The sequence below is a fragment of the Mauremys mutica genome, chromosome 4 (genome assembly GCF_020497125.1).
Source record: "Mauremys mutica isolate MM-2020 ecotype Southern chromosome 4, ASM2049712v1, whole genome shotgun sequence".
NCBI lineage: Eukaryota > Metazoa > Chordata > Testudines > Geoemydidae > Mauremys > Mauremys mutica.
In genome coordinates, this window is record NC_059075.1 from 163,981,953 (window position 1) to 164,008,592 (window position 26,640).

General features: G+C 51.6%; 1 protein-coding gene and 1 long non-coding RNA gene across 2 annotated transcripts in view; both read left to right on the top strand.

The window, feature by feature from the left end:
- LOC123369244 (maestro heat-like repeat-containing protein family member 7) overlaps positions 1–26,640 on the top strand; it is a 710,553-nt gene that overhangs the window by 419,952 nt on the left and 263,961 nt on the right. The gene's annotated exons all lie outside the window — the stretch shown is intronic.
- LOC123369725 overlaps positions 14,419–26,640 on the top strand; it is a 46,654-nt gene continuing 34,432 nt past the window's right edge. Inside the window, exons 1-2 of the long non-coding RNA XR_006579135.1 lie at positions 14,419–14,539; positions 21,559–21,813. This is a non-coding gene — a long non-coding RNA (uncharacterized LOC123369725). The remainder of the gene's footprint in view (positions 14,540–21,558; positions 21,814–26,640) is intronic.

The following is a 26,640-nucleotide window of genomic DNA, read 5'->3' on the forward strand; positions in this document are numbered from 1 at the left end:
GCCCTGGATACAGCGTCCTGAGGCTGCAGATCAGGACCTGACCACGCTAATTAGATTTGTGATTTTGCACATCAGTTGACGGTGGAACTCACTACCACATGATGTCACTGAGGCTAAGAATTTAGCAGGATTAACAAAGGGATTGGACAGTTACATGGACACCATGAATATCCAGATTTAGCATACAGTAGTTATTGCTAACAAACGTTTTGGACGGGCTAACCTCACGCTTCATGGCTTCAACCGATCTCTCTAAGGGATCAGGAGGAGATATAATGCAGATTTTCCCCTTAGTCGCCCACTGCAGGGTTCTTGCACCTTCCTTTGAAGCAGCAGGTGCTGGTCACTGTTGGCAATAGGATACTGGGCTAGATGGGGCCCCTGGTCTGACCCAGTGTGGCTGTGCCTATGTAACTAAACAGGAAACGAAACTGTACTTCAGAGCCCTGAGATCAGCCCTTCACATGGGCACCTCATTCTAAACCAGCCGGAGAGCCACATTTCTGCAAAGGCTCCATCCAGCCCTAATTCCATCCTGTGCAGCAGAGGGTCCCTCCTACCGGGCCTTGAGACAAACCTGATAATGTGGAGCTGGCTAGCGGCCAGGACAGCCGTGTTCACACGACTGCCTGCTTGCGAGACAAACGGCTGTGGCCTGGTGATGCCTGTCTCCCCTGTGCTGTGGGGAGCGTAATTTGCTCTTCTCCAAATCTTAATGTCTCTGACATTAATAAAATATCCCACTGCACTTCTGAGGCTCCCGCCAGCAGCATCCAGCACTCCGTTCATTGTTATTCACTTGCTGAGCTGACTGCAGAGCAGACTCCTGGGCCTCGCGCAGAGGGAAGCCACGCAGCTGCTTCTGGATCCGAGGGCTCATTTGGAGGATGCTGCCAGAGAAGCGTGTCACTTTGACAGCAAGATGCACAGACCCTCCTCCACCTGCGTCCCCTCAGCCCTCCCAACAGCAGAGATCAGGGCTCCAGTCCCTCTCGGCTGTCTGTGAAGGGAAAGGCCGAGCAGCCTGACTGAGATGGGCCCCAGCTCAAACCCTGGATTTTCAGGAGATGCCTGTAGTCTGAACCTGATTCCAGATCTGAACCTCACAGCTGGCCCCCATATCGATAACGGACCAAAACAGAACCACCAATCTCAACACCCCCAACGCATGGGGTCAGAAAGGGTTCCAAATTTGGATCCAGGTTTTGCACCTCGGGCTTGTCCACTCCCCACCAGCCTATAAAATATCCCCCAAGTTCCTGTGGGCGTTAGGAAAAGCATGCGCCTGGTGGAAGCTGGCCCCCTTCCCCCTTCTCTGCAGCAGTGCTGCTGTACCATGCCCTACAGCACCCCCTGCTGGGAATGGCAGGGACTGGAGTAGTTGGGAGCTCCCCCACAGCCAGTGATCTTGCCTCCTTCTTTACAGTTCCCGTGCTGGGAGAGGCTGGCACTAAACCAGCTGGGAACCAGTCTGCAGGTTTCAGACGTTTAAAATGACAGCATGTGATGGCTGTGTACAGGTCTAGTCCAGGCTGCAGCCTGTGGCATGGTGGGGGAGCCTGGCAGGCAGTCCCAATGGAGAAGAGGGCCTCTCCTTAGGGAAGACAGAAGGGAGCAGATGCCAGAGCCTGCTGCCTGTATTCTCTGCACTAGAAACAAAGCCATGATGCATTTGTACTCAGACAAGGCAGAACCAAACTGGGTCCACTCTGATAATGCAGGGCCAGTGCTTGTACCAAAGGGACACCTCCTGTTTATCCCGTCCCTGGGGAAGAGACAGAGTTGAGTGGAGTCTGTGAGTGGGGGTTGGCAGGTGGGCACTAGACCTTTTCCTCTCCCTGGGGGATGGAGCTGGGTCCAAGAGCAGGGCCTGCAGGATCTACTATTCTCTCCCTGTGTTAGCAAAGGTGATTCCCTTAGGTGCCAGCAGCTGCCTCCCTGTGCTCTCAGGGCAAGCGGAAGGAAAGTGCCTCATGTTGGGATTTCATTGCAATTTCCATCAAAGCCCACTTTAGCCAGAGGTCTGTGTTTCTTGGGGCCGTTTCTCCCATCGGGGTCTATGCACGTTGTGTGGAGCAACCACAGTGCTCTGCCTGTCTATCTGGAATAAGAGACAGCAAGCTCCCTTTCCCGCCATGCAAATATTCCCCCTTCCCTCCCTATACCTACAGACTTGACCTTCCCCATACACGTGCCTACTAGGAGAGGGATGGCCTTGTGGTTACTATCCAGGCCTAGGAGGCTGGAGATCTCAGCTCTCATTTTGACTCTGCCACTGAATCTGTGTGAGCAAGTCACTTCCCCATTCTGTGCCTCAGTTTCTCCATCACTCTAAGATGGGATAACAACTAGGCAGATCTGTCCCACCCCTCACAGGCTCATTTGCGAGGTGCCTAGGCCCAGATCCTTAGGCTCCTAAATAGCTTTAACTCCCATTGAAATCACTAGGAGTTAGGCTCCTAAATACTTTTGAGGATCCAGGCCCTAGATAACATGGTGCTTTTTAAGCCAATCTCATGATCTTCAGGTGCCTGCCTCATGATCTTTGAATGCTTGGGGTTGACTGTGCAGGGAGAGGCCTGGAAATGCCCATCCCCACCAAAGCTATGATCAGGCAATGGGAGTGAAACCAGTTTCTCCAGCAAAGGAGCATCCAGCCCTATGGAGACATGTTTATAGCCTTTCCTTATTGCCTGTCCTGGTTGGTTCCTGGAATAGCTCTCTGGGCAGAGCAGCTCAGGTTTTACTGGCAGTGCTCCCAAATGCATGAGCTGATGGGTGGTGGTGAGGGGGGGATGTCCTCACTCACCCATGGAGACGGACACACCCCCCGGTGATTCACCTTCGTTCCCAGCTAACACCAATCCCTCTCTCTCCAGATACCTTCAGACCAGGACATCCTCCACCCCCACCCCCGGCTGCTTCCTTCTCCCATCTCAGTCGGGTTGGTTGCAAGGAGGCAGGAGTTACTTACTGTGACGGTTTTTATTCGGCCCAGTCGTCTACTGCAGCTCCAGCCTGAACGATTTATTAACAAAGTGCACTGCTCCCCTTCGTCACAGGGCTCCATCCCGCACCACTGCTTACTGGCAATGAGCTGAGCTGCCAGAGAGAGCGGGGGAGGGGAGGGAGAAATTATAAGGGTTATGAAAGAGGGTAGGGTACAAAGGGGAAAAAGGGATGGATAGAAAGGTGGGTGTGTATATATATATATATATATAAAATATGGATGGAGAGACAGATGTGTATGGGGATGGATGGAGAGACAGATGTGTATATGGAGATGAATGGATAGATGGGTATATATAGAAATGGAGAGACAGATATGTATGGGAATGGATAGATGGGTGTATATATAGCAATGGATAGATACATAAATGGATGTATATAGGGATGGATGATAGAAAAGTGTATATAGGGATGGAGAGACAGATGTATATGGGGATGGATGGATAGATAGATGGATGTATATAGACGTGGAGAGATATATGTATGGGGATGGATAGATAGATGGGTGTATATATAGAGATGGATGGATAGATGGGTGTATATTGGGATGGATAGAAAGGTGTATATATAGGAATGGAGAGACAGATGTATATAGGGATGGATGGATAGATGTGTATATAGAGAGATGGATGGGTGTATATAGACATGGAGAGACAGATATGTAGGGGGATGGATGGATAGATAGATGAGTGTGTATAGGGAAAGAAAGGTGGGTGTGTATAAGGATGGATGGGTAGGTATATATGAGGAGCAAGACGGCACAAGATTAAACAAGAACAGGAACAATTAAGGAAAGTAAAATGAAAGAGAGTGGAAAGAAGGGTTGAGTTATCCAAAACAAGGAGACCAGGAGATAAAATAAGAGCAAAATAAAATGTGTCAAAGGGGCAGAGGAGAAAGGGAGAGAGAATTGAGGCCATTGGGGACAGTTTATGCAGAAAGTTACAATCTGTATCATTGTAGCACCTTAGATCAGCCTCTTGTGCTCCCCACGCATAGGGACACCTGCCACCTGTGAGGGACACATTCCCTAAGCAAAGCAACCTGAGATGACATGTCCCTCCCTCCCCAGGGCTCCACATGGCCCCTGACAGCTGTGGGCATAGCAACACTCCTGCTTGGATCAGTGGGGCTTTCTTTGCAGCACTCTGTCCAGTGGGGCCTCAGCACGGCTCATGCCTCCGTGCAATTGTGCAGTGCCTGGGAGTGGAGAGGAGTTCGCTTGTGAAGCTGGACTTCCCAAAGAGTTCAGAGCCAGATTTTCAGGGGCTCGGCACCCACAAACAGGCCAGATTTTCCAAAGAGCTTTGCACCCCCCCCACCATGCTTAGGGGGTTGCAACCAACAGATATAAACCCTGATACAGCCGGACGTTGCTGGACAATGAGTGTTCTCAATGAGCAGGCGTGTGTGTGTGTGTCACCATGGACCCCACCCAGGACTGTTTGACTGTGTGTCATGTCACCTGTACGGTTAGCAGCTCCCAGTGATGATAGAGGCCTGTGTTTCTGGGCCAGGCAGGGGTGCTGAGAGCCATTGAACTAAACGCTAAACCCTGCATGTGATGGAAACCGCTTCAAGCCAGGGGGTGCTGCCTCACCTCTAGTTCCAGCCCCTCTGGGAGCAGGAGGATCATAAAGTCCCAAGCGACCATGGCGTGCATAAGAATGAGAACCAAGAAGCCACAGGCAGCCCCATAGCCCTGGACCGTAGCGCTCTGGAGCAGTCAGAGATCTCTTACCATCCACACAGGCGGGTTTTGCCCTCGTTGTGCCTGCAACTTGGCCTCTCCTGCAGGCACAGCGTGCTGTCTGCCGGGCGATCATCCTCCTGGGGTGGCTGAGGTCTCTGTTCAGCGCCGTAATCTCACACGTCCCCACCTCCAGCTCCTTCCCTGCAACGAGACACGGGGACATCCAGCAGCCACTGCACAGTCAGAGCACCAGGGCAGGGCACCTGCACTCAGGGTGCAGCCCTCATAGCAAGAACAGGAGGTGGGAGTCAGGGCGGCTGGGTCCCATGCCCAGCTCTGTCACTGGCTTGCTGTGTGTTCTGGGCCAACAGAGTCAAAAGAAGCCACTGGTTTTTGGATGCCTCTGTTTCTTGGGAGCCCAGCCAGAGCCAGCTAGGGCCTGGTTCTCAGAGGGGCTACCAGCCTGATGCTCCCATGGACTTTAGATGGTGGAAGGAAACCTAAACCCTACAGAGGTCCAAGTCCATCAGTCCCTACTGAGTTCAGTGGAAGCAGTTCCTCCATGGAACTAGAGCCTGAGTCAGAACAACTCTGGAGATGGCCCAATCTAGAGAAAAGGCTTTTCACCTCCCCCCTGGCCAGGCACCGAGCACCTTCCCCCAGCTCCTTTCCTGTCCCATGGGGCCTGGGAGTGGCTTACAACATAAGCAGGGTGCCTCTCCCCTGATCAAGGGGAGGAGGGGGAGTCATTCGAACGGCTCTACTGTGATCCCAAGCACAGTCTGCAGCCGTGGCATCTCTCTGTTTCTGACAGTCCTGCTCCTTCAAATGAAAGAAACCCCACCTGTTTGCCATTTACCCTATTAGCTGGATAAAAACACTTGCTACTTCCCTTCATATTTTTCCAAATTGCACAGATGAAAAGAGATGAGATCATGGGGATTTATATGGAAGCATTTGGCAGGCCTTTTCCTGTTTATTTGGCCTGTAATATATACATTCAATCTGGATCTCCCAGAGTAAGCTATTTGTTATCCGAGTAAGTAGATGTGGGTGGGTAAGATGTTTCTATTAGAATGGCATTCGTCAGTATGACTTGCCTCGGAGTATGTTGTTTTATGCCTTTGTTTTGATTAATTAGGGCCCGGTCCTTTATTCCTCATGACAGTCGTAGCACTGAAGTCAGTGGGGGAAGGATTCCAGGCGCATGCCCTTCATTTGGGCACGTCTACACAGCAAAACAACCAACAACAACATCTCTGCGGCGAGGATTCTCAGAGCACGGATCAAACGACTCCGGCTCCTGGGGCTGGCACTGCGGGGCTAAAAATAGCTGCGTAGACGTCTGGGCTCGGGCTGGAGTTGGGGCTGTGAAACCAGGTGAGCGGGGAGGGTTTTGGAGCCGGGGCTCCGGGCCTACCATCTACATGGCTATTTTTAGCCCTGCAGCGTGAGCCCGAGTCTGTTGGCCTGGACTTGGAGATTCGGTGGGTTTATTTTTTTGCTATGAGTAAATGGTTTGTTTGGGGGGAGGGTGTTGTGAGGTTTTCTGGTGGACTTTTTAAACTTTGGGAAGCTAGCTATCAAGAGGAGTGAGGAGGTGCCGTGGTCAGGGCTGGGACACCTGGGACCTTGGGCAAGTCACTTAGGCCCAGATCCTCAAAGGTATTTAGGCACCTAATTCCCACTGATTTCAATGGGAGTTAAGCTCTGATCCTTATGTTGTCTTAGTTTCTCTGTGCCTCAGTTCCCCAGCTGTACAATGGGGATAGTAGCACTGCCCTACCTCCCAGGGAGCGTGAGGATAAACACATTAAAAATGGTGATGCGCTTTGAGATCTAGTGTTGAAAAGTGCTACAGAAGAGCAAGGTATGATCATTCAAAGTGTGTGAGGCAGTCGGATGTTATGGTGATGCTGGCCATGTAAGTACCTACGATAGCTAGAGATGGGTCTCAATTGGGATTATTTAGTCTGCAGAAGAGAAGAATGAGGGGGAATTTGATAGCTGCTTTCAACTACCTGAAAGGGGGGTTCCAAAGAGGATGGATCTAGGATGTTCTCAGTGGTACCTGATGACAGAACAAGGAGCAATGGTCTCAAGTTGCAGTGGGGGAGGTGTAGGTTGGATATTAGGAAAAACTTTTTCACTAGGAGGGTGGTGAAGCACTGGAATGGGTTACCTAGGGAGGTGGTGGAATCTCCTTCCTTAGAGGTTTTTAAGGTCTGGCTTGACAAAGTCCTGGCTGAGATGATTTAGTTGGGGATTGGTCCTGCTTCGAGCAGGGGGTTGGACTAGATGACCTCCTGAGGTTCCTTCCAACCCTGATATTCTATGATTCTATGATTCAATTCCCGAGCGTGTAGAAAGCAAAAGGTAAACTCTGATCCAAATGGGCTGTCTGTGGAATGGACCGAACCAGTGAAGTCTGTCAAATCTTAACACCTCCAAGCGCTGGTGCTGAGTTCTGGCCCCAAAAGCAGGTCTGCATTTGATGGGTCGGGGTCATCAGGAAATATAAAAAAAACACTGAAAATATTTTTAAAGTATGTTTACACTTCAAAAATAACCTTCAGCTCCCGCTCAAGTGAACGGGAGTTGGGCATTTGCCACATCACAGAATCAGGCCCTTAATTCATAGCAAATGGAGGGCAAAACATTACAAAGCTTTCAGAACTTCTTTGATCCTTAAATCTATGGTCCTCATCTGGCCTCACATAACAATAGTGTCTGAACACCTCACAGTATTTATCCTTAGTCCTTTTTTTTTTTTTTTTATTGATCTGAAAATATAGCCACTTCTTTCTTCAGCAACAGCTTCGGCCTGCAGTCATGCTGAGTAAGTGGGATGCGGCTGCTTTGTTCTTCTTGTGAGGCCTGCTGGCTGGAGCTTCTCTGTTGTCCTGACAAATACTGAGCTGGCTCCTGCTCCCACTAACAGGGGAGTAAAACAGGAGGGACTCCGGTGAAGATGAGCGAGGAAGGCCTGGAGAGTTTTATTGCACTCGCTGTCTGGTCTCTTCCAGCCACACCCAGCGCTCCTTCTGGATGAAAGCCAGCAGAAAACCTACACTGCTATACTTTGTGCCAGGCTCTCTGCCGGGATTCCTGGACAGCCTGTCTCACCAGCGCAGCCACCGTTTCCACAGAGCGAGTGCCTGCCGCTCAGGGCAGACTCTGGAGTGATGTGATCAGGCCTGACTCTCTTAAATGCTCCAGCTGTCCCTCTAACCAGCTAGCCAGAAACCGCTGTGGGCCCGTGCTCTGCTCCACCTGCCTCTCCCCTGAACTGCAGGCTGATTGGTTTCAATGCTGGGCACAGTTGAAACGTGCCGGGGTCAGGCACTGTGGAATTCACTCTACTTGGAGCTCAGGATGAGCCTTGAAGACATGAAGCGGCGTCTCTTTGGGTCAGCCACCTGCTCAAGGGAATAAGCCATCCGGCTCAGACTGTCTCTCTGTCCACTGCCTGGATGCTCAAGTGTTAGAGCGACTGCCATGGATGGATGGATAACTAGCTAGCATGGTTTTCAGACACAAATTGACTCCATCCACTCCCATCAGCTAAACCAGCTTAGAAACCAGTTTAGCTGGAACCATTATTCAAGCCAAGTTTATGCCCAGTTCCTTACACTTGGTTCCCAGCCCAAGGAGGCTAAAGTGGGCTCCCAGTTTGCAACCTGATCTGCAGATCCCTTTAACAGAGAGATGGTCTTATGGGCGCCTCTCCTGCCATCTGTGCTTCTGAGGCTGAGATGGACACCCAGCCTTCTACCCAGCCCTGGGAGCTATGGACATGCAGTTCCCAGTGCTGTGAAAGGCTTTCAGTACAGATGTGGGGTGAAATGGGGCTCCTGGGAGAAGTCAGTGGCAAAACACCTGCTGAGTTCAATGGACCCAGGCTATTAAACTTGGCATTTAAAGTGGAAGAGCTGGGGAGTTCGTCCCTGGGTAACTGAGACAATGTGGGTTTTAAATGCACATCAGAGGCAACACTGCCAAATGCCAGTTTGTACTTGGTTATGAATCCAAAGCCTCTGTTCCTCGGGGCAATTATTTAACATGCTGCTCTCCCTCCCATTACATTGAAATTAATTGTGTGCCTGGCATTCAAAGTGTTCCTAGATTTAAAACAGCCAGTGCATGTAACTCTAGATCTCTGTTTGCTCCTGCTTCTAGCTCCTCTCGCAATCAGCCCCTTGAAAATAGCACTGAAGAGACAGGGCGTTTTCTCCTCCTTTCCTCTCCTCAGGTGACGTGAGTGAGACATCTTCAGGAGCATCAGTCTGTATTAGACAGAGAAAAGCACCACATGGAAAGAGATGGGAGAGAGACAGGAGCAGGAAAAATTCACTGGGCTGAGATGTGCACCCCATGGACCATTCCTAAGTGATGGGTCAATAACACTGACAATCCCTCGTCATTACCAAATTTAAAAAAATGCACGGACCAGTCACCGGGAGAATCTGTTAGAAAGGGAGTCTGTGGATGAGTATTAGGGGCTTCGGCCATCATTCCCGGCCTCTGCTGAATGCAGGCAGGGTCACTGCTGAAGAAGTGACCCTATGGTCTGCTACAGGCAGTCACAAGTGTTTTATAGGCAGCTCCAGCGTGAGCCATGTTTGGCCTAGTGTTTGGTAGCTTTGAAGCCAGTGCTGTTTGCTGCCCACAGCCAGGCATCCCTAGGCCAAATACTGGTTCCAATTAAATCAATGGGAGATTTGCCATTGATTCAGCAGGGATTATGGTTTGGTTTGGGATATGCCTTGGGCGCCTCTGGGATCTGCACCAGGGGGATTCACCATTCTCCCTGCCCACACATACACTGCCAATTAGCTGTGGCCATTTGGATGATGGGCAATTTCAATAATGTCCAGAGGAGACTGTATGAGTCACACGTTGCAAAATGCTCCAGCACAAGAATGATGGCAGCTTGGAAAGCATCTAATATGGATCCAAACTAAATCCTCCTTCTAAAGGAGCAGGCACTGCCAGCTGTGCATTCCTACACAACTGCACACCCCTAGGAAGGCAAGAGAACTGCTTTGAGTTGTTTTATTCCATCATAAGCAGAGTGAGAAGAAACTCTCGAGCAGGGCAAGGGCACTGAGAACCACGGCTCTGAAAACATTAGGGTCTCTCTGAAATTTCTCTGCTCGTTTGCTTCAAGGGAGCAGTAATTTCAAAATTTGCTCAGAGCCATTCAAATTCTATGCTCTCCAGGTACCCAGCCAGAGAGAGAGGGGGTCTTTTTGAACCACTGGTTTTTAAATCAGAACTCCCCCTTGAAATTACTGGAAATCACTTCCCCCTCCACCAGGACACAGGCATGCACCCATCCACCCGGCCACCCGCACACACATTTGAGCATTATACTTTGCACTTGCCTAGAGAACATTAACCAATTAATCCGCCCAACCCACATCTGATGTAGTTAAGTGCAACTGTCCCCATTGGAGCAACTAAAACACACGTGTGCCAAATTCTCACTTACTCCACTGTGAATCAGGAGTGACTCCACTGAATTTACTCTGGATTTACATCAGTGTCACTCAGAGCAGAAATTTGGCCCAGAAAGGTCACATGATTTGCTTAAACCCACCCAGCGAGTTAATGGCAGAGCTGAAGTTTGAATTTAGGATTTCCTGGTTCAATCTGCACCTCTCTGACTAGGCCTTCTCTCTACCCATTTGCTAAGCAGGGCTTTCTGGTTTAATATCTTACATCAGAAAGACACGGGGGTTCCTTTCCTCTGACATTTGCAATCTGCTGCCGTCCCTTACCTCTAACAAGGCTTTACAAATTGCCCAGCAGGGGGCGCTATGGAGTCAGGAGCATTGCACCCTCTAACTGTCCTATCTTATAGCTCTGCCAATCCAGCTGATGCTTTAGCAGTTCTACCCTCTTCCATGCCTGAGGCCAGGCTTGAACTTGTCTCTTGCTTGGCTGAGTAATGCTGCATCATTTGAATGATTGCACAAATGTTTAGTTACAGTTGGTAATTGTGGCATTATGTATGGATCCACATGGCTCAGCAACGCTCCTCTCACGTCCTCATTTGCAAGCACAGCCTCTGGAGGCGAGGGAGACGCGGCGACTCGCTGAAGCGCTCAGCGTAACGGTGCCGATTCAGGGGGCGAGCAAGCGTCTTGGCACGGTTCGTTCAGGTTGCTGCCAGCCCTGGCAGTCACGCGGCAAATTAGCAGCAAGAAAGCGGAGGAGAAGATTGAATGGCAACTCAGTTACGTAGCATGGGGCCTGTCCTTTGAGGTGCCAAGCAACCTCAATTCATGCTGGAATCATAGAATATCAGGGCTGGAAGGGACCTCAGGAGGTCATCTAGTCCAACCCCCTGCTCGAAGCAGGGCCAATCCCCAACTAAATCATCCCAGCCAGGGCTTTGTCCAGACGGGCCTTAAAAACCTCTAAGGATGGAGATTCCACCACCTCCCTAGGTCAAGGGGCACAGCACCCCCACAGGATTGAGCCCCACAAAAGGGGAGTGTTCTCAGCCATTTTTCACCCCAATTTCCATGCCGTTTTAACAGCTTCTCTTCCAGTTTCCCACTGTCTTTCCTTGGGTCATGTGTGAAACCCTCCTCCCCCATGTTGGCAGCAATTGGGAGACAGACCAAGCAGTGCTGGAAGTGAATTTCATTTCAGCTATAAAAAGGATCAGTACTGCATGAGATACCATCAAAAGACGAGAGAGAGATTCCAGCTCTCATCCAATATAGATGTCTGGCCATCCCCAAGACGCCTTCTGGAAACCAGCTGGGACAACACTGGAAAGTGGGACACTGAACTAGACAAAGTTCAGTCACTGGCAACATACAGCACCCCCCAGTTTGAAGGAAAAGGGAAACTGACAGTGATCTTGTTTGTTTTTTAACCTGGCAGTTTTCCTTTCTCTGTTCTACTTTCACTTCTCTCTCCCCACCCCACCCCCCTTGTCTAGGAGAAGAGTCACCCTGGGAACCCAAGTTGCAATCCGCACTATATGGGACTCTGTACAATTAAAGAGAGTTCATTCCCAAGGCAGCTTATTTTAATTTATCCCATGTAAATATAACAGCCCCAGCCCCCGTGGCACTAATATTTTGCACTTTGTAGCACCTTTCACCTAAGCGCTTTACCCCTGTTAAGAAACAATCCTCAGTAAACAATGATCTCCAGTTCCAGATGGGAAACCAAGGCACAGAGAGACTAAGTGACTTGCCCATGGTCCCACAGGAAGTCTGGCAGAGCCCAGGGTTGAACCCAGACTTCCTAACTCCCAGTCCTGTGCTTCAGACCTTAGAGTCAACTTTTTCCCAGGGTATCCCCACATCTTCAGGGAGATATTGTCTTATGGGCGCATCTCCACTCATGATGGCACAGACCACTTCCCTGCCCACTGGATGACACCGCAACCGCCTTACATGGAGAGGAATCATTAGGAAAGTACTGACTGTATCTCACGCTCTTTCTAATGTGATTTATCAGCTGGTAACAGGGAGGAGAGGCAGCCCCATCTCTTGGGCCAGCTCTGACCTAGCCCCATTTGACCCAGTGCAACACGCAGGCTCAGCATCCTCGGGAAGGAAGGGCAGCCCCAGTTTCCTTGCTGAATGGCTCAGCTCGCAAGGCTTATCAGGCCCTCAGACCCCCAGTTCACAAAGAGGTGAATCCTCCCCCTACTGCAGGCCAGCACCTCTCAAATTGAAAACCAGTCCAGGGTTCTGGCCAGGCACCTGGCAGCCAAAGACTGAGCCCAATGGGAGACTGAACCTCTTCTTGGGGAGCCCTGGCTGGAAAGTTTGCCCCCAGCCCTTACAGAAGGAGATGCTAACTCTGCTATGCGAAATCCCAAAGAGGGGGGGGATCCGTGCAGGTTGCATGGCACCAGATGGCTCTGATGCAGGCTCTCGGGGGTGGCATATGGCGGAAGGCGACACAACCCCTTTAAAACTCCCCCTGCCCCAGCTGGCACAAGCCAGCAGCCTTGGCAGGCATATGATACAGCGGAGACGTTACCTTCCTTAGGCGGATGAGAATACAAGAGCCAGAAGAAGAGGAGGCAGCAAAGCGTGGCACCAATCCCTGCAGAGATCTCTCTCCAGCCGGCCAGCATCCTGAGTGGGCTGGGAGGGGGGTGGGGAGGCAGGGCTGGGCCCCCCTCTCACGCTGCAGGAAGTCCTGGTCCCCTCTAAATCCAACTACCAGGGACGTCTCCACCTGGCACAGGGCAGCCCAGCATGGCTGGGGAGCAGCTGCATTCCCTTCAGAGGAGAAGCAGGAGCAGGAGCAGGGGTGCTGGAACCATTTGTACAGTGGGGGTGCTGAGAGCTGTTGAACCAAACTGTAAACCCTGGATGTGATGGAAACCACGTCAAGCCGGGGGAGGAGGGGCGGCAGCCCCCCTAATTCCAGCCCCTCTGAGCAGGAGGAAGGCTGCAGCCAGGGAGCCCCCAGCTCCAGCCAGGCAGGAGAGCTGCAGCTCCAGGCGCACAGACTGGTTCCTTTAGTACCTGGGTCACTGCATCCCAGCCTTGCAGGCGGACCCCACGCGCGGAGGAGGGGGGGATCTGCCCCTCTCGAGGGTGGCTCCTTGTCACAGCTGCCTGCACCGTCCTGTGCTCCTGGGCCAGGCGGGGTCAGACTCTCCCCCTCAGCGGGTTGGATTTGTCTAAAGCCCAGTTTCTTCCAGCGGCTGAAACCCGAAAGTATCCAGAAGATGCAGCCGGTCCACCCGGCTTCTCTTTGGGGGCCAGGGCTCCAGCGAAAACGCCTCTGCTGCCCGGGCGGGGGCTGGAGGGAGCCCGGATCCCTGGGCAGCTCCTTTGCATTCAGCCCGCAGAGCGGCGGCTAATATTTCCCCGCGGCTTGATGCAGTTTGCCAGGCGAAAGCCAGGCGGTAATTCTCTCCCCGGCACCACACGCAGCAACTCTGCGCTTCCCTCCCGCAGCTGGGCAGGGAGCGAGGCGGGCGGCAGGAGGATTCATGATACGGATGGGGAGGGGTAGCAGCCCCCCCCCCCCTGCACCTTGGCAAGCTGACTTGCTCCGCTGGGCGGGTGGCCCTTCCCGGGGAGCGGGGGGGGGGGGGGCGCCAAGCTCGCTGCCCGGGACTAGGCTCGCTAACCTGTGGCGGGTACCCAGGAGCAAACAGCCCCCGCCATCCCGGCTCGACTCAGCTCAGCAAGCGGCAGGGGAATCCCAGGAAGCGCAGCCGGAATGGGGGGGGGATCAGCCCCGGTAGGTGCCCCCCCCGCAAGCTGAGACTTCCCACAACCCCCCCACTGCTCCCCTCTCTTGGGGTGTCAGCTCGCTGCAGCCTGCGGACTGCAACCCCCTCCCCCAGTGCTGCTGCAACCCCGCGCCCCACGGCTAGGAGCGGCGGCGTCTCTGCAGCCAGCTGCGGGGGGACCCGCGGCCGCTTCTCCCTCCTCCGAGCATCCCCCGCGGGCGGCTCTGGCAGAGCCTCCGTCTCCCCCCTCCGCCCCGGCCGTGCAAGGAGCCCCCCCGCCAGCGGTCCGTGCAGCCGGGGCTGCCCCCTCCCCCCCCGCGGAGCCGCTACCCGGGGGCGGGGTCCCGGCGCAGGGGAAAGTTTCTCGGCGCGCGGCGGCGGCGGCTCCCGGGAGCCCGAGCTCCCCCCCCCCCTCCACCGGGAAGGGCCCGCGCTGCCGCGCCTCCCGCAGCCGCCGGCCTGAGCTGCTGCAGCCTCGCCGGGTCCGGCTGGGAGCGGGGGGGAGGCGCCCCCTGAGCCCGGGGGCAAGGCCCGGGCCCGCACGCAGCGCTTCTCTGCTCCAGCCCGGCCAGAGGGGGAGCCCGCGGCTGGGATGCAGCCTGGCGGGGGTGAGCCGCTTGGGGCTGCGGTGCCCGGCGCTGGGGCCTGGCGGGGGTGCCCAGGGGGAGGTAGCGGGTTGCCCAGCGCTGGGGGGGGATGGGCTGCTCAGGGGGAGGTAGCGGGATGCCCAGCGCTGGGGGGGGGGGGGGGCTGGGCTGCTCAGGGGGAGGTAGTGGGATGCCCAGCGCTGGGGGGGGGGGGGGATGATGTTGCTGGGATGCCCAGCTCACCCCCTGGGGTGGCTGTGGCGCTTGGCAACAGGCCCCTCTGGCACAGCTGTGGTGGGTGGCTGCCGGGGTGCCCGGCCCTCTCCTGGGCCAGCTGGGGCTTCTGTTGTGGTGCCCAGGCCTCGCGCAGGGGGAGACGCGGCGAGCCTGCAGCAATACCTGTCTAGTCCAGCTCTCTGGCTGTGGGGGGATGGCTGCTGTGTGACCACTTCTGGGGCACTTCTGTGGTTTCTTTTTGTAGCTGAGAGCTCCAGACTGCTTGGGTCTGCTGCACGGTGCAGGGGGAGGCAGAGTATTCTAGGGTCCCGAATGTCAGGGCCTCTTGGCTGAGACCCCACATGCTCACCACATCTACCTGACTTAGGTCTTGATGGGACATAAGGCCTTGGTTCCCAGAAAACAAGGGGTATGAGAGAGAAAAGTACAAAACTGGAGATGGGCTTGAACAAAACTCCTGGCCCAGTCCCTAGCTCCCCTTCCCCCCCCCCCCGCCCCAGAAACCTGGATATGGATCCAAATTGACTCCTATCTTTATAATGGGCTGGACCAATCCTCCAGGTCTGAACACCCCCCAAATTGGGATCTGGATCTGTATCCGAATTGACTCCTGTCTTTATAATGGGCTGGACCAATCCTCTGGGTCTGAACACCCCCCAAATTGGGACCTGGATCTGGATCCGAATTGACTCCTGTCTTTATAATGGGCTGGACCAATCCTTCAGGTCTGAACACCCCCCCCCATATTGGGACCTGGATCTGGACGGAGAAGGTGACGGGGCATCCATCTCATCCCTGGCACCGATGGAGAACAGGCACCAACCTCCTGCCCCTCCATCTAGTGCCACAGATTCCGTTCAAACACAGTGACAGGAGCTAGTTCATTACCACAGGCAGCTCCAGTTTTAACCCCCGCTACACATACACCTTCTCAGCCCTCTCCTTTGATTTGAGGGAAATCGATACATGTTTTCCGCCACAGCAGCGCCTGTGACTAGTTTGTTAACTATGAGGACTCCTGAATGAATAGCGCTCAGGCAGGTAATTTACCAGCTGATCTGAGAGGGGATAAAGGGAAACCAATATAAATAGTCAGTAATAAAACTGTTTACTGACACCGGGCCTTCTTTTAATGAGATTTGTATGCAGGGGAAGGCGCCTCTGATAAGCTCTCCAGCTTACAATTATTGACTCTTGTCCAGTGGAGCCACAAAGCAGGGAGAGACTATCTTCATAAAGCCCCTGATCACATTCATCGGGAAGGGAGCTGGAACAGAGTTGAAAAGGAGCCGGGGCACAAGTCAGCGTTATTAGTGCTGCTAGGATGGGACCTAATGCTACAACACAGTGCCAAAACCACTCAACTCCCAGGCACCTTGCATGAGTGGGCACGAGATGCAGACACAACCTGCCTTGAAAACACTGAGGGCTCTAGTGATTTTGCAAGAGGCAGTGCTAATGATTTTCCTGCACGCTTCAGGAGTTATGCAGCCTGGGCCCCAGACTGCGATGGTGATCCTTGACCTTCCTATTGTGCCTTCCACCTGAAGTAGGCAGGACTAGCCTTATTTTACTGATGGGGAAACTGAGGCACAGAGAAGTTATTGGCCTGATCCTTAGAGATGATAAGTATCTGCATCTCTTCTTGACTTCAGCTGGACTTTTTTGGGGGGGGGGACTCAGCACCTCTGAAAATATGGCTGGAGGTGTCTTGAGTTGCTCCCAGTAATTGAGGCAGCCAAAGTCAGTGGCTGCTTTTGATCTGAGTGAGTTGCCTAACATCACAGAGCAAATCAGTGGCAGAGCTGGGAATAGATCCCAGACTCCTGATTCCCTTTTTGCTCTACGCACTAGACTATACTCCCACCAGAGGTGAGACTAGAACTCAGGTGTCCTGACTCGCAACCATCAGAGGTATCCTGGGCTGTAGGAAGCTGTCCTGTACCCATTGGGGAATGGATCATGGGCTCACCAGCCTTTCCCCACTCTCGTGATGCTGCATGCACTTCCGTGCCCTCCCATATCTCCCTCCCTCAATCAGTTCCCATCTAACCTGGTACCAACAGGGCTTTGGCCTGGTTAATGCTGCCCCTGGTGGGAGGCCAGCAGCAGCACTGAACTGATCCCTGCTCAGAGAAATGCTTGCTGCATACATAACCCATCACGCTGATCGCAGTCCGTGCAGCTCTCAGTGGGGAAAAGTAATGCGGCAGCCCCTCCCCAAATAGCAGTGCCAAGATTGCTGGGTAGATGAGCACGGGGAGGACATGAACTAGCAGATGCCTTAGTAAGCTGGCAGGATCTGGACAGCTGTCTCCACTAGAGTGGCCTTGTTATGTGTTGGACTGACCCTTATTGGACTGGGAAGGGGGGGCGGGGTGTGTGTAACTGCTGCCCTTCATTTAAGACAGTTGGAACTTAATTGTTTCTTACTTTATGGAACCGGATAGCTGAAACAATAGCAGCCTCCACCCAAAACACAGGTGCATTGGAGGGGTTTCGCTGGCTATTGTTCTGTGTGGGTTTGTGTTGTCTGTGCAAGAGAGATGGAAAGGCCAGAGGGCAGAGACAGAAGCAGGCGATAATACAAGAGAGCAGGGGCCAAAAAGCCCCTGTACAAGTACTCTGAGTGTGGCCCTGAGAAAAGCTTTTGCGCTAGGTGTTGGCTAGAGACAGTCTTGGATTCAGAACTGCAAGCAAAGAAACTGTCTCCTGTTGTTTGATTCCTCCTACGTTCAAGGAAATAGGACTTTGTACATTCTCTGTAAATAATCAGCATTGGATCAAAGAAAGCTGACTCCCTCATCAATTTCTCCTCCTACCGGAAACAACCCTCAGCACCCCATTTGGGCTAACTGCTCGGGTCAGAAAGGGATAACACTTTCATTTGCACTGAGGGCCCAACACTATGCTCATTCAAGCTCAGAGTGCGGGCACCAGCAAGCAAAGAATAGGCTTTGCAGTGAGTTGCTGCATCTCCAGGGGCAAGACCCCTTCTTAGCCCCATCACGAACGGTTCTCATCTGTGCAGTGGCTGCTGGTGCTAGCTGCAGAGACCTGTCTTTGCTGTCTGGAACACTTGGAACTGGAGCAGCTTGTGTGCGTGGAAGTCGTGGGCGAACCTTGGGAAGCAAACAGTGGCAGAAGGAGAGGGTTTCTTTTATAAAGTGCTTGCCAGGTTGGAGAGAGGACTAATGAGGCCCTAATTAAAGTCAGTGGGGAGAAATTAAGAGGGGAAGAATTAGGGAAGCAGCGACACAAAGGGAAAAACACCCTCCTCTAAAAACCAGAGGAGAGGAGATCAAAGGAGAGCTGGGGAACGGAAGGAAAGCATGTTTCCTAATTGTGCTTTGAGCTTCTTCTCTCTGAGGTATGCCCACCCCTCCCTTCTCTGCCCAGCATCTGGCATGGAGGCAGGCATGCAGCTGGGCGTCTCTGGCACAGAAGCGTTTCCCCTTATAGACACTGGTTCTCCATGGGAGCACCCACAGTCAATATTGACGAGGGTTCCCTTGAGCTCATCCTTCCCCAGGGCAAGATCAGGGAAGGGAGCCACTCTCAGTCCCTCACCCGTGGAGTCTGCAGACATCCCAGCGAGGTGGCAATTTGCTCCCATCTCAGTCATTGGGAGTTGGACTCCAGGGGGAGCAAAGTTAGGCCAGTGCTGAGCACTTCTGAAAATCCTCCCCTGCGGGTGGAGCAGAGGCAGCCCCTTAATGGCCCCACCTTCATCGCCCCCTCAAAGCTCGTGTTGCCTCCGGGGCTTAGAGTGTGGCTCTGCTCTGAGATGTGACTGTGAAAATGGCACCACAGGGTTCTCTGACTGTCATCTCTGGATGAATTTCTGATCAAGTTTGCTTAGCTTACTAGCAAAGAAAAGGGGGGTTTCCCCCCGTAACTGGCAGCCCTCCAAACTCATGTGAGCTAGGGTGTACCAGCATAAATTCAGCTCCCCTTTCTGCTCTGAAACCCGTTGGGATGCAGGACATCTCTGCTTTCCCTGGGGGAAATTCACCCTGGGCAGAGAGCCAGCATAGGCCCACACACCCCTTAAAACCTAGACTGCTTCAGGGCATCAACCAAGCTGTAACTACTAAAGGATGAGGAGCAGATTTCTCTGTGGGGCTATTATCCCACATCTGCCAACTGTGTGGTTACCTGCACCTTCCTCTGAAGCATCTAGTGCTGGCCACTGGATCCTGGGCTAAATAGCGCATCCGGTCTGGCAATCTGTGTTGTTTTTTTTAAATGCCACCCCCCCCCCCCGATGGTGGTTATTTATTGCTGTTTTTGTTGCCTCAAAGGCACAGAGGGGCAGGAGGCGTGGTGATCGGATCTCTGAGAGAAGTCACATGGGTCTTTGATGACAGCACTTTAGCATTCCAGGAGTGTCACACAGCCCCAGGCCCTATAAAATACACCTCCTGGGAAAGAAGCCCCGATCAGGCAGTGACAATCCAATCCCCAGGTAACTAGCTGCAGCCCCACATTCAGGGTACATCTACTCTAGCAGGACCAGATAGCAAGTGTGAAAAATCAGGACAGGGGATGGGGGGTAATAGGTGCCTATATAAGAAAAAGCCCCAAATATCAGGACTGTCCTTATAAAATTGGGACATCTGGTCACCCTAGTGTACCCTGCGAAGTGCAGGTGTGACTGTAGCACAGGTAGGTATACCAGAGCTAGCTTTAACCTAGCTAGACCGGGTCACAACGGTAGTGAAGATGTGATGGCGCGCCAGGGGTTCTGGGTACATATTCAGTTTGCTAGCGTGCACCGAAGCTCGTGCTGCTAGGTCTTCACCACTATGGTTAGCTCCGCTAGCTAGCCTGGGTTTGCTACAATCTGACCTTCACTCTGCACTGGCAATTGTGGGCACCCCCTTACTTAACCTTTCTCCAGCAAATCCCTTAATGTCTCTTTGGAACTGAACCCAAATCCCCAATCAGCGGGCTAACCCCATGACCATTCTTCCGAGGCCAGCTCTTGGCTCTGCTATTGGCTTGGGCCTGGGCTAGCAAAGCACTTAAGTACATGCTTAATTGAAGCGTGTGAATCATCCTCATGCCTTCAGTGGGATTATTCACATGCTTACAGTTAAGTGGGCACGTAAGTGTTTGGCTGGCTTGGTTCCGTAGTGCATGGATGGGAACCTCCATCCCCCCAGACGTCTGTGGGTTCTGAATCTAGATGCAGCTGGCACCTGTTTTGATCGTGGGCTGAAGCGATGTAGCTCTGAACAACCCCAGAACCTTCGAGGCAGGTGTCTGTCGTCACCTGGGTCCAAACAGTGCAGCTTGCGAGCGTCTGGGGAAACGTGATTGTGAAACCAGCTAATATTTAATCCAGGGAAAGGCCCAAAGTGTGGGGTGGGGTGGGGTGGAGGTTAAAATCTGAGCTCCAAACTTTGTGGCTCACTGAAAGCAGTCGCTCTACCTCCCAAAAAAGTCTAAGAAGGCATCTGTAAACGTATCCTACGTTATTTCGTATCATATCAATTAGGCAGGAGGGGAAAAAAAAAAGCCTGACCTGCTAGGCTGACAAGTATTTTGATGCTGGAGTATAATATCCAACAGTTCATCTGGGGAAACTCGTTAACGAAATTAGCCTCCCGCAGGTGAGCTCTGACCCAGGGAAAGGACACGAAGGAATAGCTGCTCTTTTAATTTAATTTTAAATGATTTTGAAACACTCTCAAGTGTTCGGACCCCAAAGGCCGTCCAGAGCTTTCATTTATTTTAGTTTCGACCTGAGTGGCTTGGAAAGGAAACGCCACCTTGGAACAGACTGGTGACTTATCTAGGCTAGTGACTAAGCCTGGCTGTTGGGGAACTGGTCATAATGCAATGAACTAGACTGAGCCCTCTCATCGGGCGGTAGGAGTTTTTCACGCTTCTATCACTCAGGAGGAAAGTGGGCCATTATTTCTTTATCGCCAGTACCTGTATGGCTCCCACCATCGTAGTGTGTGAGCACTTCACAACCTGGCAGCAGGGCAGTGCTTTTATCATTTTACAGATGGGGAACTGAGGCCTAGATCCTCAAAGGTATTTAGGATCCCAGCTTAGTTAGGAACCTAAATACCTTTCAGGATCTGGACCAGAGAGATTAAATAATAATAAGTAGCTCTTAGAAAGCGGCTTTACAAAGGAAGGAAGCATCGTTGTTCCCATTTTACAGGTGGAAAAAATGAGACACAGGGATTTAGCTGAGGTCACCCAGCAGCAAAGCGGAAGATAGAAGCCAGATCACCTGAGTCCCAGTCTGGTGCTCTGTCCACTAGGCCATACTGCCACCCTTGCCCAAACTCACCCAGGAAGTCTGTGGCAGAGCAGGGACTTGAACAAGGGTCTCCTGAGTCATAGTCTAGGGCTCTACTTGCCTGGACAAGCCTTCCTCTATCAACTACTCTTTTTTCCTAATTGGCACTGGATAATTTGGGTCTGAATCCAGTGCCTGTTAGGTGGAAAGACTCCCACTGACTTCAGTGGGCACTGGATAGTGACCTTTATGGCCATTAATCAATAGCCTTTGCAGCTCTAATAACATGTAATTAGATGTTTAATTCAGCCTCAAGCTTCCAGGGTGTGTGAGCTGATTGTCTGGCCGAGAAGTCAGACCAGCAGCTGCACTTTTTACATGGTTTTAGTCCTTACTCGCATGCTAGATAATGATTTGATTTCTGTAGCAGCTTCCATAACATCAGGGGGCTTTGCAATGTCATAGCCCACAGCATCATAGAAGAAAAGTAGCTATGGTCCTTTTTGGTCCTTTTAAAACATTATCTACCTGATCTTCACAGCTTTAAGGAGGCCACCAAACTGACTTTCATGTCAAGTGATAATGTGGAGACCACCTGGGGAGAGGAAAAAGAGGGCAGCCTAGAGAAACATTACGCAGAACCATTGAGAAAGACGCCACCTCCATCAACATGACACTCGGAAGCCGGCACAGACCAGCGCAAAGCTGAAATAAAGGGCGGAAATTGGTGGACACCCGATGGTCCTGAGAGTGCAGGAGGAGAGCGAGAGAAAGAAGAGGTAATGATAGCCATTGGGTAAGTGAAGACTCATTAACTCAATTATGTGATTGGTGACTTTTTATTACCCATGTCAGGTGACCAGGGCTAAGAATGAAAAGTCCAATCTCTGAGTAGCACTACCGCATGTCATGACTGTATTACATCCTCGGTAGCGTCCCTGCCCCTTGGCCCTAAGCCAAAGCTCAATGGAGTCATAGTGACTCCAGTGGATTTTGGATCAGGCCCCCTATCGTTATGCATAGGGGTGAGGCCCAGTAATCCCAGTTCTAGCTGCACCTCCACTGGTTGTTCCGTGAGATGAGAAATTACCTCATTAAGGCTCCAGTTCAGCAAAGCACCTGGGGGGAGATTTGTCATAGGCAGAGAGGGCAGCTGGGTCCCAACTCCCATTGGAAGTCAATGAGAGATGGGTGCCTCCCTCCCAGATGTGTCTTTATCACTCTCCTGCATCAGCACGTACTCCACCCGAAGGATGCCAGTCCCTCCGAGGTCAATGGGACGATTCACGTGCTTAAAGTTAAGCATGTGCTTAAATTTTTTGCTGAATCAGGGCCTAAGGTCTTAAGTCCGAGGTCCACTGACATCAACACAAAGCATTGGAGCAGGCCTCTTCTAGGTAAAGAAATTCACGCAAGGAGATTTACTCTGGGGCAATATGAAGGCAAGCCAGCCTTGATGCCATATGTTTCTTCTCCCCCGTGCCACCTGGATGCAATGGAGCACGGGGACTGAATTTCCCAGGCTGCAGTCAGGCCTTTAACATTATTTTAATGTATTTTTTTAGTCTTTATGACATCAGCACTCACCTCAGGTGTGAATCTGTGACCTTTAATCAAAGCTCTCCACTACCTGGCCGTCTCTCAGGCAGAGACTTTGTGCTCATTATAATGTTGATTAACTGTGTGTTCCTAGTGGAGAAGGAAAGGAGACTGAAAAGAGATAAATTGCACAAAGTGCCTGACTATATCTGGATGTGATGTTATGGTACATTCCGAACTAATGCATATTTTAATGTAGTGGCTCCTCCTAACCTTCTTATAAAGGTCACCCCACATGGGGTGAAGTGTTCTCATTTGAAGGAGCCTCAGCCTTCAGTGTAGGAAGACTGATGTGTCTAGTGTGGGCGGGTGAAATACATGAGATCCCATTTCCATTGGGACGAGGGCTCTGGGGAATGATCTCCATTTCAGGCCAGCTGACGCTAGGACAGTTAGCTGTGGAGTACTCCGCTGTCAGCTGACGTGCGCCACTAAGATAGATCAAAAGGGTGCTGGATACTAGCTGGTCTGGGAGGACAAATGGCTTTTTGGACAAAGCCAAACAGTTTTGTGAAACAGTTTCATGTTTGAAATTTTCCGATTTTTTTTTTCCGACCAAAGGATTTGAAATGAAAATGTTTGATTCTAATTAAGAATCAGTCTGGGGGCGTGACGCTCCTTTCTCTCCAGTGGAGAACTGAAGGGGAGGAGACAGCAGAGAACGGAGGGGAACACCTACACCAACTGTTTTCCCATTTCAATTCTGTGCGTGATGTGAATAAAAATAAAAATAATAAAAAATGGTTCAAATCCTTTTGTTGAAAAATCTGGAAAAATTTCCAAACGAAACGAACATTTTTCATTTCACTCAAGATTTTTCATGGAAAAAATACCCAGGGTTTTGGGTTTTTTTTCTTTTTGACCAGTCCTAATTGATTGGCTGGCAGTGCCTACAGTGATCACCAGTGGAACTGTCAACCATCATAGAATCTCAGGGTTGGAAGGGACCTCAGGAGGTCATCTAGTCCCACCCCCTGCTCAAAGCAGGACCAATCTCCAACTAAATCATCCTAGCCAGGGCTTTGTCAAGCCTGATCTTAAAAACCTCTAAGCCACAGAGCACCTTCACTAGGGCCCCGATCCTGCCATCAGCTCCATGTTAGCAGACCCCTGTGCTGGGCTGGAGCCCCAATAGGCAGGGGTCTGCCCTCTCGGAGAGCATTGCAGGCTAGAGGGCTAATGCCACCAAAGAGCAATTCTCACTGGCTTAGTGTATCTGGGGGCTTCTGGCTGAGGGTGAATAGTAACATGCTTTGTGGGCTCCCACCACGCTCCCTCTGGCGAGGCAGCATTTTCTAGCAGCTGGATGATTTTTTTGGTGTGGCAGCATTTTACGCCCATCTCTTGGGACAAAATGTGGCTTATCTTCTAAAAAAGGAACATTCTCTGGTTTCCTTTCAATAGCATCTCCCCCACCCCACCACCTCCTATTTTTCCTCCAAAGATTTATCTCAGCCCATTTCCTTTTAATGGCAGGAATCATTTAGGTCTCCGTTATTACAGCCTTTCAGGCTTAATGCTTTAATAAAGTCCTGATCTTATCTGCAGAAGAGGGTTGCAAATATGGTTGCATTTAGCGAGCTGTTTATTGTAATGAGTGCGGGACAAGAGAGGAATAATACAATTTCCCATGTTAATTCCATAACGGCTTCGTTCAGGATCAAGGACCAACCCTGAAATTTACTCTCTTGTTATTCAATTTCACTAAGAACCTCTTGGAGTATGTCTTTAGAAAAATAAAAGATGGGGAGGTGGGAATATTTTTAAATTATTATTATTTATTATACATCTTATACGATAGCACCTTGAAGCCCCGAATAGGGTCCCATTGTGCTGACACTACACACACCCATAGCGAGAGGCAGTCCCAGCCCCAAAGAACTGCTGCTCAAAGACAGATAAAGGGTGGGAAACTGAGGCATAGAGAGGTCAGGTGACTTGCCAAAGTCATGCATCAGGCCAGTGGCTGAGCTGGGAACAGAAACCAGGGCCCGTGACTCCTGATCCATTAAAAGCAGATCAGATAACAGATTTTAACCAGAGTCTGATCTATAAACAGGCTCAGGAACCCCAGGCACGACTGGGAGAGGTGCTGAGGCACCACAGCTCCCCTTGACGGCAGCTGGAGTTGTGGGGGCTCAGCACCTGTGACAATCGGAGCCCCCATGGACTAAATTCTCCTCTGCTTACATTGCTGAAACTCCACTGAAGTCAGTGGGACTGCACCAGTGTAAACGAGAGAATTTAGCTCTCTCTCTTCCTTCTCTCTAGGTCAGTGGTCCCCAGTCCTTTTCTGGTTTTCTCAATCCATGCCTGGCAAAGTTGCCACCATCTTTGGAATCTCCCCCCGACCGCCCCTTGCTGTTTTTTCTCTGTTGTCCTTTCCTGCCTCTGGTCTGCCTTGTGGACTGATGTCCAGATCTTCAAAGATCTATTGGTTTAGTGGGACTTAGGCACCAAACTATGCTTGAGGATCTATGCCTGAGCTTTAGACACACAATACTTCAAAGGGACATTGCAAATGATCACTGTCCCATTGGTACTGGTGAACCCAGGCCACTGCAAGAAATGGCTCAGAAACACTTGTGTGATTACAGCCCAGGTTGGGGAGTTGGGGATGGGGAGAGGTTCGTTCCGGGTAAGAAAATGCAGCTTCTTGATATGGACCATTTGGAATGTCCCGTTGAAGCATTCATCCAGCCCGGGTTCACCCCCTGCTTGTTTGGTTACAGTGACAACTAAAGCTGGGTGACGTTTTTCAGCTGATATGTTTTTTTTTCCAACAACAAAGGCAGATTTGGGGCGTTTTGCAAATTTGTGGTGAGTTCAGCAAATTGCTTCGGTCACGGTGGGACACGAAATTGGCAGTGTTGAAATGGTTCCTAATATTTCGATTTTTCGGGCGACGTTCACAAGGAGAAGAGGGAGGCGGTGCCGCTGTTGTGCCCAATAGCCCAGCGCGTAGGGCACTCCACTGGGATGGGAGAGACCGGTTTGAATCCCTGCTCTGGAGCCGAGACTTGAACGCAGGTTTTCCCCTATTCCTGGTGAGTGCCCCAGTCACTGGGCTATAGGGTATTCTGGGGCAGGGCTCTCCATCGGTCCTGTTGAAACATTCCACTGCGTATAAAATACTTGAACATCTATTGGATCAGAGAGACTCAACCCGCAGCCCTTGGACCGCTTACGGCCCAATCAGCACAGAGCTGCGGCCCATGTGACATCCTCAGGGCCAGACAGCTAGTACTGGATGTGTCCCACAATGGTAAATAGGTTGAGAACCACTGTTCTATAGCATGTGTGCTAGACATGCATTGTTAGATATTGGTATTCTCTACAACAGGAGAGGGTCACTCAGCTCACCTGTCAGGGAGCAGGTCCATGTTCCATAGCTCACAATAGTGTCATGTCCTGGCTACTGTGCATGTGAATTCCTGCCCTCTACTGGCTAGAATGAGATCTGCTCAGCCATGTGTCACAGGCCCCATATGGCCGAGAGCCTGCAGAGATTCTCGCTGCAGTGGCAGAGGCCTGTGCTTGGGTACAGGAGGCTCAGAGTTCTTCTGCTGTTGGGATAAGTCCTGAACAGATGCTGCATCGCAGCAGCCATTAAATCTGAAGTGTTACAATACCCTGTTAAACAACATCAGCTCTCACTCACGAGTGGCCCCTTCTGGCCAAATCCACCTCTATTTTTCCATGGTAAATGACTTCTCAGAAACAGTTGAGTCAAGACATCGATGCCATCAGCAACCCTGCTCGGGATAAAGTCATCAATTCCACGTAGTTCCATGCTCCCTCCTTTCCTTCTTGGGTCCCTCATTCCAGGTCTTTGTTCCACATCCGGCTCTCAGGAGGTTGATGGGTTAGGAGGGTGTCAAACAGCCGCTTCTCTGTCCTGGCACTGCATTTGCGGTGCGGTAAATTGTCTAGCTTCCTTCTGGGTAGCGGGGTGGGAAAAGAAAGACAGACAATAAGACTTGCTCTGTGCAAAGGCAATTGGGTAATGCCGACTTGGGTGTGC